The 13,683-nt window shown below is 30.1% G+C and overlaps 1 non-coding gene across 1 annotated transcript; it reads right to left on the bottom strand.

The window, feature by feature from the left end:
• Positions 1-875: 875 nt before the first annotated feature.
• TRNAI-AAU (transfer RNA isoleucine (anticodon AAU)) lies at positions 876-949 on the bottom strand. Its single transcript has one exon. It is a non-coding gene; the product is annotated as a tRNA-Ile (tRNA).
• Positions 950-13,683: the final 12,734 nt, after the last annotated feature.

Genomic DNA, 13,683 nt, shown 5'->3' with positions numbered 1-13,683 from the left:
TTGATTCTTTATTTTCTGATGCATGTAAATCAATAATTTCCCATAAACATAATCAATTAAGAACTATAAAATGCTCCTTCTTTGAAGAACTTACATGGCTGTATCATTTCAGTTTCTTAAAGAAAATCAACCAGATGCAGGATTTTTCATGTGGAGCCTGGTAGTTGCTCTAATCACTGCAATCAATTTAAAAATTATTTTTAGTTCTGTAACAGTCGGTGATAGTTTCCTTTGCCATAAGGAATTGTGCAATGCTACTCCAAATTGCAAGTCTGATAAGCGAGGCAGATCGATGGATCATCAATACATAGAAATTCCGGATAAAACAAGTTCAACAAAGGAAGAGGACAAGAAACACGACGGCGTTGATGAAATGTTGACGGATTTCATGCAGAGGAGAGTTCTGGAGGCTGCCTATATATCAAGAGGAGGAGGAAAGGAGTTGAGAATCACCAAGATTTTTCAGATGACTCAATAGTTTCTCAGAAAAGCACTACAATCAACTCTAAATTAGGAGCTTTCAGAGGATTGAGAAAAGATCAGTCATGTACGTTGCCTGCAGATCTATAAAAGAATCTGTAAAATCAATTAAGTCTTCCCTATATTTCGTAGCCAGCATAGTTCTCTATCATTCTTCTGAACGATAGCATACTTTAATATTCTGGTGGGACACTTTTTTGTTTTTTGTTTTTTGTAATAGAGAAGGTTATATAGCACGACAGATGAGCTCTTGTTCGACATTCTTTAGCAGAAAAATATGATGAATTCTTCAGCTTCCCGCACCTTATAAATATGAGCTTTCAGAGGTTATATTGCTTCTGTATAAATCAGTAGTGACATAGGGAAAAAAAAAAGCTATAGGAAGTATAAATTACTGGCCCATGCAGGTTTCGAACCTGCGACCTTCGCGTTATTAGCACGACGCTCTAACCAACTGAGCTAATAGGCCACTACTGAAAGAAGTGGCGATTTTTATTTTATTGAAACTATATTCTCATTTCAATTGCAGAGAGGGGATTGAATATTCTTAATGTACCCATCGAAAAGTTAATGTCAAAATACATGAAGTCATATTGATTTTTTATATTCATAAAAGGAGTGGATTATACGAAAGTCTCTTATCTAAGTTATTATTTTTTAAAAATAATATAATCCTTAAGTTATCAGCTTTTTCAGGTAACATTTATTCATTAAAAACAAATCCTAGAAAAAGAATTATATTACTATAACAATTTAGTTACGCAAAACTAAGATGAAATTTATTACAAGTTGCAGTTCATGTCCTAGTTTTAGAAATCAGTGCAGGGAGATGATGATTTATTTGTTTGATTTATTACCGGTGAAGGATTCCAACTGGTTCTTATATCAGGTCTGTCCTACCGATAATTTTGCTTACAGAACTTCAATGACATCTTCTATTGGTGATCTTATTAGGGTGTATTAAAAATAATTAATAATTCTATGTAATTCTCGATTACAGGTTAATAATTTATCGATAAAAGTTTTGTCAGTTTTTTAATATATATTTTTAAATGCTATAAAAACAATTTTAAAATGACATTAATATCATTGACAATAAAGCAAACAAAACCTACAAAACACAAAATCATGCATTCTTTTACCCCACTAAAATTTTTCTGTTACCGGCAAAAAAACCTAACAATTAAATATTCTTAATGTTGTTTATATATATATATATATTAAATCATACTAATTAAGATATATATAAAAAAAACAACCAAAAAACCTAACAATATCCATACATATAGTCTATTTTACATTTTCAATTTAAATGTTTGATTGTTCTTACATATTAAGAGGATTTCTAGAATCATTTAATACAAATATATATATATATATATATATATATATATATATATATATAATTCAAGTTTTTTAGGTGAACTCTTATTGAGTTAATAAAAAATAAAAATAATAATGTCTTTTTTTTTTTCAATGCTTTCACACATGCATATAACAAAACCATATTCAATGTATTTAATAAAGATATCAAAATCAAATTACTTATTCATCTTTCATCAGCTCAATATCATCTAAGTATCATTAACAATATCAACCCTTCACTAATATTTTTCAATATCTTGAAACTAAAACACATAAAAAAAATTAATTAATACTTACAATTTTTTTTTTAATTTCATCAACAATACTTCACATGATCTATATTCAATTATTAATCTCATATTCAAATCATTTTCTTAACAAACTCAAATTCAAATCAATTCTCATTATTCACTTGTAAAACATATTCACACAACAAAACTTAAACAACACCAACAATTTTCAATCTCATACACTATTCATATTGTTTTTCAAAAGAAAAAAACTCAATCGCTAATTTCAAGTTACCAAATAAATTCACATGTTCATAGTTTTTGAAGAAAAATACATGATCAAATAAAAAAACTCAATTGCTAATTTCAAGTTACAAAATAAATTCACATGTTCATAGTTTTTGAAAAAAAATACATGATCAAATAAAAAAAATTACCAAATAATTTTCACTATTTCAACACAATACCTTATTCAATCAAAACCAAATACCCAATAAACTCAACAATCTCATCGTTCAACAATAAAATCTAAAATTATTTTACAATCAAATCTTTAATCAATTTCTCATAATATCCCTTAACAAATCTAAGATGAAGAAGACATGCTGTGATAAGGTTTGGTTTACCCTGATGCAAGTCTTTAGGTAAATCCTTCTACTAATAACAATTTCTATTAATAACTCCATCTAGTAGTTGATCTTGTCATTCAGTTATTTGAGCTACTAAATGCTCCAATCAATCAAATTTCTAAGATATAATTTTCTATGTTTCCTTTTGAGTTCTTTTAGCATCACAAATGACCTTTACTCCTCGATCTATATTATAGGGCTATGTTGTCAATGTTTGTGTCTATCAAACAAGGCAACATGCTTTCATATCACTTGATGTACTTGTAGTGCAAAGAAAGAAATTAGGATTTCACTAACACTAAAATTATAGCTACATTATAGAGAGAATTATAATTTAATAAAATGTAAGTATCAATCATTCTTATTTCTAAAAGATAATCTAGAAAGCCATATTTATATTATTCATAGACTTAAATCCTAATCCTTTATTACCTATGAAAAATTATCTATTAATTTATAATAGTATAAGAGATAAATGTTTTGAATGTAACATCATGTTAATTATTATATATACTGAATAAAAGGTCTCAGCTTATTATAGCTAAATAGCACATAATTATATGGAATTCTAAATTCAATTTATGTCAAGTATCTTTCCTTTACAACATTGTTTTGTACTGGTCGTCTAAGATGGGAGAATATTGACAAGTTCCTACTCCAAAGCACTTTTCCACCATCATCATGCCTTAAAATACGATTGATTCTTATTCTCAAGTGAGGTTCGAAATAATATGAAATAAATGTTTTTAATAATATAAGTCTCACATATCAAAGCCTCAAATGCGTCTTATTTTTAACTTTTCTTTCAAGGTTGAATAAGTACTTGCATGGAAATAAAAGAATGATTTGAATAAAAAAAAATATAGAAATTTAATTATGATGCATGTGTAATCCTTAACCTATCGAATAGATATATCAATCTAAACTAGATTGAGCCTTCAATTTTTTTCTCAAATGGTAAATATATGGGTAGATGCTTTATTGAGTTGAAGAATGATAAAGAGAATATCATCTAAAGTTTACAGATTATCTAGATAATATTCATTTCAAGCCTCTTCATGTGATGTGTAAAACCTCTAGGCGAAAAATTATAAATTGACTAGTTTCATGTAAAACAAAAAGAAAAAAATTCATAACTCTCGATCGGGTTATCAGAAAATTCTAAAAATTTGCGTGAAGCCTTATAATATGATGTCTTAACTTGGGTTAAAATTTCAGAATTTTTAGAGAAATTCAGAAAAATTGACGAAAAATCACAATTTGACTAGTCTTATGTTATTGGGCGTAATTTTAAATCCGGCCATCAGATTGAGCTGAACTTTTATGAGGAACCTTAAAATATATTGAATAAAATCTGGTTAAAATTTTAGGATGAACGGAGCTCAGTAGTGCTAGCAAAGAATAAGGACCGTCAAATGGAAGCAAAAAGGCTCATTAAGGGTAAAATGATAATTTTCCATTAAAACTAATACAAGGCAGCCCCTTTTTATTATGAACTGCCGATTGGGCAGTAACAAAAGTGGAAAAAAAAAACACAATAAGAGAAGGACGTGAGAAATCAAGAGAAAAACAAGAAAAAGTGAGAGAGAGCTTTGAAACTTGTAAGATTGAAAGACTTAGAACATTAAATTAAGGAAGAATAAAGTGAAGGAAGACATAAGAAAGGTGAGGAGGGCTGGCCACACTAGAAGGAGAAGAAAAGTTGGGAGAACTTAGCTTGGTAAGCATGAAAAATTTAGATTATTACTTGAATGAAGTGTTTTTGGGTTTATTTGAGTAAGTTATCAAACAATGACAATTAAATTTGACTTAATTTCTTATATTCTTGATTTTTGTTAAATTAGGGTTCTTATGAGAATTTGGGGGTTTTGAAAAAAGTAGTAAACATGATGGAATTGAGGTAGAATAGTATAGAAATAGTGAATGTAAGTAGAAATTAAGAAAGAAATTGAATAATTTTGAAGAAAAGAACTTGTAATTAAGGATGAGGAAATATAGGGATGAAGTTTCGATTGTTTTATGTTTGAGAAATGATGTTCTTTATCTTATGTGAAGTATTCAAAATATGAACAAGTGAAGAAACATCATGAGAATGTGAAAAGAAGGAATAAATAAATGGTGGAATAGTTCATGGGAGAATTCTTTAAGTGAAGTAAAAGAAGAAAATTGATTAAAACTATATGTTGAAAATGAAGTGATAAATGAATGAAAATTTTGGTGTAAACCCCAATTAATTAAATAAATAAAATTATTACGTGCTTCAAATTTAGGCACGTAGAAGAAATAACAATGTAATGCAATTTGATTTATTCAGGAGTTGTTTCGGGAGTAGGGCATCAGGCAGGAGGAGCTGGGCCATCACGAGCAGACGGTAGGTGATTCATCTTTTTCTTTAAAATTCAAAGTTTCATTATTAGTTATGAGTTGTTTATGACATGTTGATATGGAAGAAGTAGAAGAAGAAACTATTGGTATTATAATGGGGATGTCGGGTGGTTCGTATAGAATTACTAGTTAGTATGGGATTACCGGTTGGTATAGAATTACCGGTTGGTTAGCATGAATTACCGGTTAGTATAAAATAGTATGGAATTACCGGTTCGAATGGAGTTACCGGTTAGATTGGCTATTATAAAGAATAGCCGGATGTTGGGTAGTTTGTATGGAATTACCGGATATTGGGTAGTTCGTATGGAATTACCGGTTATATTGGCTATTGATAGAGAATAGCTGGATGTTGGGTAATTCGTATGGAATTACTGGTTATATTGGCTATTGATAGAGAATAGTTGGATGTTGGGTAATTCGTATGGAATTACCGGTTATATATTGGCTATTGATAGAGAATAGCCGGATGTTGGGTAGTTCGTATGGAATTACCGGATGTTGGGTAATTCGTATGAAATTATCGGTTATATATTGGCTATTGATAGAGAATAGCCGGATGTTGGGTAATTCATATGGAATTACCGGTTATATTGGCTATTGATAGAGAAAAGCTAGATGTTGGGTAATATGAAATTACCGGTTTGATTATTGACCATTTAAGAGGGTTAGTCGGGTTTGAGGTAAAATTTGTGAATTACCAAATTATATATATATTAAACAATGAGTGTTGGTTACAAAGGTCTTATAAGTATAAGATTAATAAATCATAAATGGGTTATTACTGTTGATATATTTTGAAGACTTGTGCACATAATAGTTTTATCATTTTTAATGTGTTATCTTCCTTATTTCTTATTAATGTTATGTATACAGGTTGTTCACGAAGTGATGCGGAGCGTTAAATATAGGCTTTGTGTTTTAATCTGTTTATTTTGTGGGATGTAATATATTTGCTGTATATGTAATTTGTATTATACGTAGATTGTAATATATGTGTCATGGAGATGTTTGCTATTGGTACTTATACGTTTAAAAAGTATGAGTAAGGAATCAATACTAGTAAAGTACTTGAAAAGAATATTTATTAATTATAATCATGCATGTTTAAAAGATGGATGCATGTTAATGTGATAATTAGTTCAATATGAATCTTTTGAATTTATAATTGTTTGTAATTAATGTTTTTTATGTTGATGATGTAAGGTTGAGAAAATACAATGAAGTATAGCTATGTGGAATATTGTATGATGAGATGAGATGAGATATGATCCAGGATGGTTGGATCAAAATGAAAGTTTTGAGTATTGTGATTGAATGAAGTATAGTCGATTACTTGGTAACATCAGAAAACAAAGGAAACTCTGCCGAAATTTTCAAAAAAAAAAAAAAACGAAAAAAAATTCCCACAATCTTTGACATATTATTCAATACTTGATATTAGTAAAGAAATGGTTGAGATTTCATGACATCATAATTTGAGGGTGTTACATGATGTGTTTACAACTTGTTGGAGTATATATCTCTAAAGAAGTAATTGATCTTCATAAATGCATCTCATATCATTTTTTTACAATAAATCCTAGTTAGCTAGTGGAATGAGTGTTTGTATAAACAGATGACAGTCATAACTCTTAATTTCATACAATCTGCAATCTTCTAAATTCACCAATCTAGATATGTTTAAAGCAGGTCCATTAGAAAAACAAAAACTCTTAAGCCATTGTTACACAAGTAATTGTGCATTATTGTCTAAGGTGAAATTAGCTTTGAGTTTCGCAACTCGTGACCCATTATAAATCAATTTCATATTTTTAAGATGAAAAAACAAAGGTATATTCATCTAATCTTTATGTTTTCCTTTCACGTCCATAATCGTGTTCAAAATATTTTTAAACATATTCTTTTTAATGTGCATGAAATTAAGGTTATGGTGGAGGAGATTGATCTTTCAATAATGAGACTCCTAAAAAAATACTTTGTTTTACCCAATTATAGGTTACACTTAAACCAAGAAATTTCTGTTTACCAGATAGAAAACCAAACACAATTTCATCGTAATATGACACCACGTCATACAATTCTTCACTTGTTGATAGTGTCGATACAACATCCCTTTCAAATATACCAACAAAAGGTTTTTTTTTTTCCCTTTCTTTCTATAAAAAGGTGTTTGGAAGTATGGTCACAGTTGTTTTTCAGAGTGTTTTTTGCTCATAAATACATCAAAATAATATATATTTTTTTTTAAATTAGTTTTTTATATCAATCCATCAAAAAAAATCTGAAAACACCAAAATAATTTAATTTAAAATAAATAAATAATATTGTTTTTTAAAAAATCACTCTTTAAAAAAAAAAAAAAAAAACCCTCAAATCACCATCAAATTGTTCACCAAAACAAAGGGTTGCATCGGGTACGAGGAGGCTGTGCCCTCAAAAGTTCTAAAATATTTCATAATATTCTGAAAGCTTAATGATATATACTCCTAACAATTTAAATCCTCCAGTTTAATCAAATTTTGAGGCATGTTTGTTTTAGCCAAAACTAGCATATGCTAAACGACCACAGCACATCGTGTGGAAATGTGCTACAATCGATTCTTTCTAAACCATAGATGACACAGTAAATGCTAGCTCAAAAGCTTATCAAATCTGTCTTCGACTCAAAGGATCGCTTTCTCATTAATTTTTTCATTCCTGATTAATTATGAATATGGTGCATTGATATTATTTGCAAGATTCAACTCATTCAAGATTTCCCACCGCTCACACCAATATTCCATATATATGTTCAGATTTTAGAGTGGTTATCATTGAGTTTTAACTCGTTTGCTTTAATATTATTATTTTTAGTATTTTTGAATTGTTTTGATGTGTTTATAATAAAATATTATTTAAAAAAATACATTAAAACATAAATATTACCATGCTTTCAAATAACCCTTTCAAACACGCAATCGACCAGACCTCCGAGGATTGTGGCTTGAAAACGACATGCACGTGTGTAGTCCAAGCTCCAAATTTATTTGGAGTGCTGTCAAAATACATATGCTGTAGGTTGCCCAGGTGACAGTTTTGAGCCTCGACTCGTCTTTTTCAACCCTTTACATTACAGAATTCACAAGGAGTGAGATCTACGTTGCCTAACACCTTTTAAAAAAAAAAGAAATTCACTATTTATAACTTTAATAAAACCAAATTCCTCTATATTTTAAAATATAAAACAATTATATATGAGCCTCAAACAAAAGTAATTACTTAATTATTGATCACTCTACAGGATACAATTATATATATTTTGAAGTGTCTTAAAAGGGAAAAAAGAAAGAAAAGAAAACCAGAAGAAAAGAAAAATCACTAGCTAGATCTGTTTATATGATGATATATCCTCAGTCAAATATTGACTAACATGAGCAGTGCTTCCATACATATATATAGTTCGATCTAGCGATAATCACACTGTCGAGAATGGTATGCGACCATATAAGCACATAAAGGGGCCATGAATTCCTAATTTCAAGTTCCATAGCTGTAAATTTTGTTTTTTAGTACCGCCACCTTCAATTTCCAGCTAATTAACTTGCAGGGCCCCTTGTTGCAACTTAATTCTAGGGTGCCCTGTGCCTAGGAGCATTTGATAGGAGAGTTTAAAAAATTAATATAATAAAATATATTATTAAAAATATTATTTATTTAAAATAAAAATATCATACTATTCCATATTTAAATATTAAATAAAAAAATGAAAATATTTTATAATTACCCAGGTCTTTGTTTGCCTACTCATAGTTCCGCCCCTGCAATTGAGGAAGATGGGTGAGTATTAATGCTCTCCTTTTTGCTCAAGATAATTTTGTTTTTAAGAAAAGTGGAGCTATGTATACTTTTATCCAGATGTCTTTTTCTGTATTTAGACCTGTTTGCTCATTGAAGGAGAAGAAGACGAAGAAGAAGAAGAAGAAGAAAATTTGACGTAATTGTCCGATGAGCTCACCATTTGAAGATAATATATTGATTTGGGAAGGTAGAATTTTCTGAAGTGGACTCAATCAAGAGGGTTTACATCAGTCAGTTAAGAGTCTAACTCAGTACTCCATAGAAGCCTGGAAAGAGTGGATGAAATGGTGTCAGCAAAGACATTTCAAACTTGATCTTTAGAATTCGAGCTGATCCCCAGAGAGTTGAAAAGGAGAACATAAAATAGTGAGATATAGTCAATATTTATGCCTAAAGGGAGATATTTTTTAATTACTAATCTCGTATAGTGTGTTCATGAAAGAAAAAAAGAAAAAACTCATGTATGGTTTATTTTTGCATTTGGAATTATGTTTAGATTCATTTTAAAAGTGCAATTAGTTCACGAAATATCAAATTGATATTGAATCTTATATTTTGTAGTGTTTTTTAATAATTTTAATATATTAATATAAAAAATAAAAATAATATATTAAAAAAATATTTTAATATAACTTCAAAAATAAAAACTCAAAAATTCTCGGCATCATCAAAATCCCAACAACTGTTTGAAAAATGAGAATCTAAATCAAAAGTTCTTTCTGAATTTCAGGGGAAATTGACTATTCAAAAGGTTGTGTTTGCATAACGAGGTTTTTTTTTAATAAACTTAATTAATTATTGTTAAGTCAGCTTATAAACAAAACAGCAAAATTCATTTAGCTATTAATTATGGTACTAATACTTTCGTAATCAATATATAATACATGATTTTACCCTCCTAATTAATGTTCCCTGATCAAGAAGGCATTGCCATGGACATGCCGAGGTCTCTCTCTCTCTCTCTCCCTCTCTCTCTCTCTCATTTGAGCTGGGTAGGACTTTAAGCTTGTCGAGTGTACCATCACCGTTTTCATCGAAAGCTCTGTGGATGATCCTGTGTACGCGTTTTCTGCCTTTTCCGGGCAGAAAAGTCAAGTAGGATGCCATATCTTGACTGCCTCAAAAGATCATTTTCCTCGCATCTTTTCAAGCTTTACACTTTCCGATCGATCTCTGTTCACTGAGCCCACTACAGTTAGCTATAATCTTCAAGCTAAAATTAATAGCTATCTATGGCCTGAAGGGAAGAGGAATGAAAAGTCTAAGTTTTTAGACATTGACATATATCTAACAAATTCTACAATGGCATTGACAGCGAGGAACAATATATTTTCTATGAATCCAAATTCCAAAACATTACCATAAAGAAAGAAATAAGATTTCAATATAATGAATGCTATGACGCACGAAAAAATTAATTCTCATTAATGATATATAGGGATGCATGCAAATAAATCAATCCCACACACATATATTTTATTTTTCTTGGTGTCTATACAATAGCAGGAGAAATACACTTCTGTGTACATCTAACTCCTCAAAGCAACTCTTCAAGAAAAAGAAAAAGAAAAAGAAAAAGAAGAAAAGAAGGTAGGAACTTAAAAAACGAAATTATCAAAACTGTAAATGATTAACAAATTATAAGACTAGTCAGGAATGTAAGAGATTAAGAGAAGATAATTAATTGCCAACTCCTGGACTTGGAACAGATCTAGCAAGATGCCTTGCGAAGATCTGTTCATTATCTAGAGTGGCATGACCCTTCTTGCTAGGAGAAGAAGATGACGGCACTTGACCCTTAGGAAGGGCACTAAGAACCAAACTCGCAAAAGAACCGACGCTCCTTTTGTCCCAGTTGTTGCTGTTGCTCTCCCGTGCACTAGTACTCATCAACAACTTTCTCCCCTCTATATTTGACATAAATGCAGCAAATGAGAAGAAGAAAACGAAAACCACAGCACCAAAACGAGCCATAAAAGAGAGGATGAGAGATGATGTGATCTGGGTTCTTTTGTCGAAGAAAGAAGATGGTTTCTTGGGTTTGGTCTGAACCAGAGAAAAGGTTAAGGAGACAGCTCTAGTTTAACAGGTTTTAGGATGTTGTATGGTGTTGGCACGGGCTAATATATACACAAACACAAACACATAGCAAGTGTTATAGAGAGAGAAGTTCATGCACTAATGCGTGACGGCTAGAGAGACAGGGAGAGGGACGGTGGCATCAACTTAGGTGCAGGCCAAGTCAAAGTTAAAGTGTTTGAAATTGAATTAAGGTGAGAAAGCGAGAATGAAATCTGGCATTGTGAGAAATAGTGCTGTGTTTTATATAATTCGATCGCCGAAAATGAGTGAGTGTATAAATGCCGCGTGGAGCTAAGTTAGGTGAGTGTGAGGTAACCCGCCGGCCAGTGTTTTCTGGGCAGTAACTTGCATGCACCGTCAAAGATACCATACCTAATTTTAAGTTTTAATGTTTCCTCCATCGACTTGGACTCGATTAATTCGACTTCTCCTCCAACTATCACATCACTATAGATTCCATGATTTTAATTCTTCAAATTTCAAGGAATTGATTGATCCCAAATATTTATGAAGTTATAATTGATTGAATTAATTATATCACTGTCTTTCTACATGATGAGTTATACGATGCCAAATAAATAGAAGGGATACCGGTGGCGGAGGCAGGGGAGGGCTGACAGAGGTCCTGTAAGGAAATGTTTTTTCGAGCTCATTTCTTAACAATGTTTATAAATTTAATTGTAAAATAACTAAGATTTTAATTATTTTAAAATAATTCTTTTAATTCAATACTCTGATTTTATTTTCTTGCTTCCCCTCTCGACACAAGGTACGTTTGATTCTGTCCCATTTTCTTGGTGAAAGAGAGAAAATAATTAAATGGGTAAATTCATAGTTTAATGGTTTCGCATTCAAGGTCACGTCGCATTGTTTTCAATGTGCATTTTGCTCCGCCCATGTTAGGGTTCCGGTATCAGTTTATGGGAACTGAAATTTCTTGCCACTTGGTGTGCCTTTTACTCTTCTTCTTTCTTTTTGTTTGTTTTTGTTTTACTCATTTTTTAATTTTTCCAACTACGGTCTCCACAATCCACGTGCCTTCAACCAGGTTTAATTTTTTTGTCATGCTAATCTTTTCGTATTCGGCCATGGTGAAGTGGTATATATTCTAGTTTTGCTAACTCTGCTTTACTACGAGGTTGAATTATTTTTGTGTGTGTAAAAAATATAAAAAAATCAATATGCAAGTTATTACAACAAACTTGTAATCATAATAATTATGATTGAGTCAACTCAGAACATCTCACTAAATTTATGAATCAAATTATAAAATTAAAATAAACTAATAAAAATAATTAAAAGGATTATAAAGGCCTATTTTTTTTATTAAAAAAAAATATATTAACTTTTCAAACCTGTAAACCGATTAATTAGACTCAAAGCTCACAATCTAGAAAAATCATCAATTTCCAATCAATTAAATATTAAAAGATGAAATAAAAAAAAATTTCATTGTACCAAAGGATTCAAGAAACTAACAATTAAAAGAATGAGGATCAAAATTGAAAAAAAAAAATATATTTGATTGAAGAGTGAAATTGAAAAAAAAAATTTAGTAAAAGGACAAAAAAAAAAGAATGAGGATCAAAATTGATATAAAAACAAAAAAAAAAATTTATTGAAGGGTAAAATTGAAAAGAAGAATAGCTTTGACAAAAGGGCTGACCAAAAAAAATAAAAACAATGAGGACCAAATTAGAAAACATAATACCATCAATTAGAATTGAAAATCAATATTTTACAAAAGAGTTAAGGAAAAAATATTAGAAATTCAAATAATAAGGATGCAATTGGAGAATCTAATATTTAATAAATTGGGATTGAAGGATAAAATTAAAAAAAAATTAAAAAGAATAAAAACTGAAATTGAAATACTAACATCCAAGATGACCAATCTGTAATTTTTAGGGGAGGAGAGAGAAAAGAAAGAAAAAAAACCCATTAATGACAGACTAACCACAACTAGAGATACGTGCTGCACTAATAGAAAGAAGACACGAAAGCTCTTCCAACAATACAACAGAAGGGTATTTTTGGATTTTGGGAGGGTGTTGCAAGCGTCTCCCAAATAACACTGACACCTCCCACACACCTCTGGGTGCATCAAATTGCCCTTAGTATGACATGTTAATAATAATTAAAAAAAAAAAATTGGGATTAGATAAAAAATCCCTTTAAGGTAAAGTTTACTTCTTCTTCCTTTTTTTTTTTTGAACTTTTAAGGGCATCTTGGTCTCCAAGATGCTTTTGAATTTTTTTTTTTATATATATTTTCAAATATGAAATTTCCCCTGATTTTGAAAGTACCACATTTGTCTTTGATGCTAGTATTGAAAATTTTGCTTTAAAAGACTTTTCACTATCTTTTGAAATGAGAAGAGATATAATTGCTCTTAATCAATTTGAAAATGACTAATGTGTCTTATTAAGAGAACATAAAGCTCCCAATAACTATATATATATATATATATATATATATTGTGAGGGGCAAAGACATCATTATATTATTCTCGTAAAGAGTGCTAATAAGTCTAAATCTACAGTAATTTCCCAACTAGTTTTAGCTTTTTTTTAATATTTCATTTTCCATCTATGTGATATTTTAATTATAGTTGTAATTTACCAAATTATTCTAAAAACTCAATTATTCAAGATTTAATATAGATTGAGTT

The sequence above is a fragment of the Populus alba genome, chromosome 11, assembly GCF_005239225.2.
Source record: "Populus alba chromosome 11, ASM523922v2, whole genome shotgun sequence".
In the NCBI taxonomy this organism is placed as follows: Eukaryota; Viridiplantae; Streptophyta; class Magnoliopsida; order Malpighiales; family Salicaceae; genus Populus; species Populus alba.
Note: the sequence above shows the minus strand (reverse complement) of the source record. Positions and strands in the feature narration are given on the sequence as shown.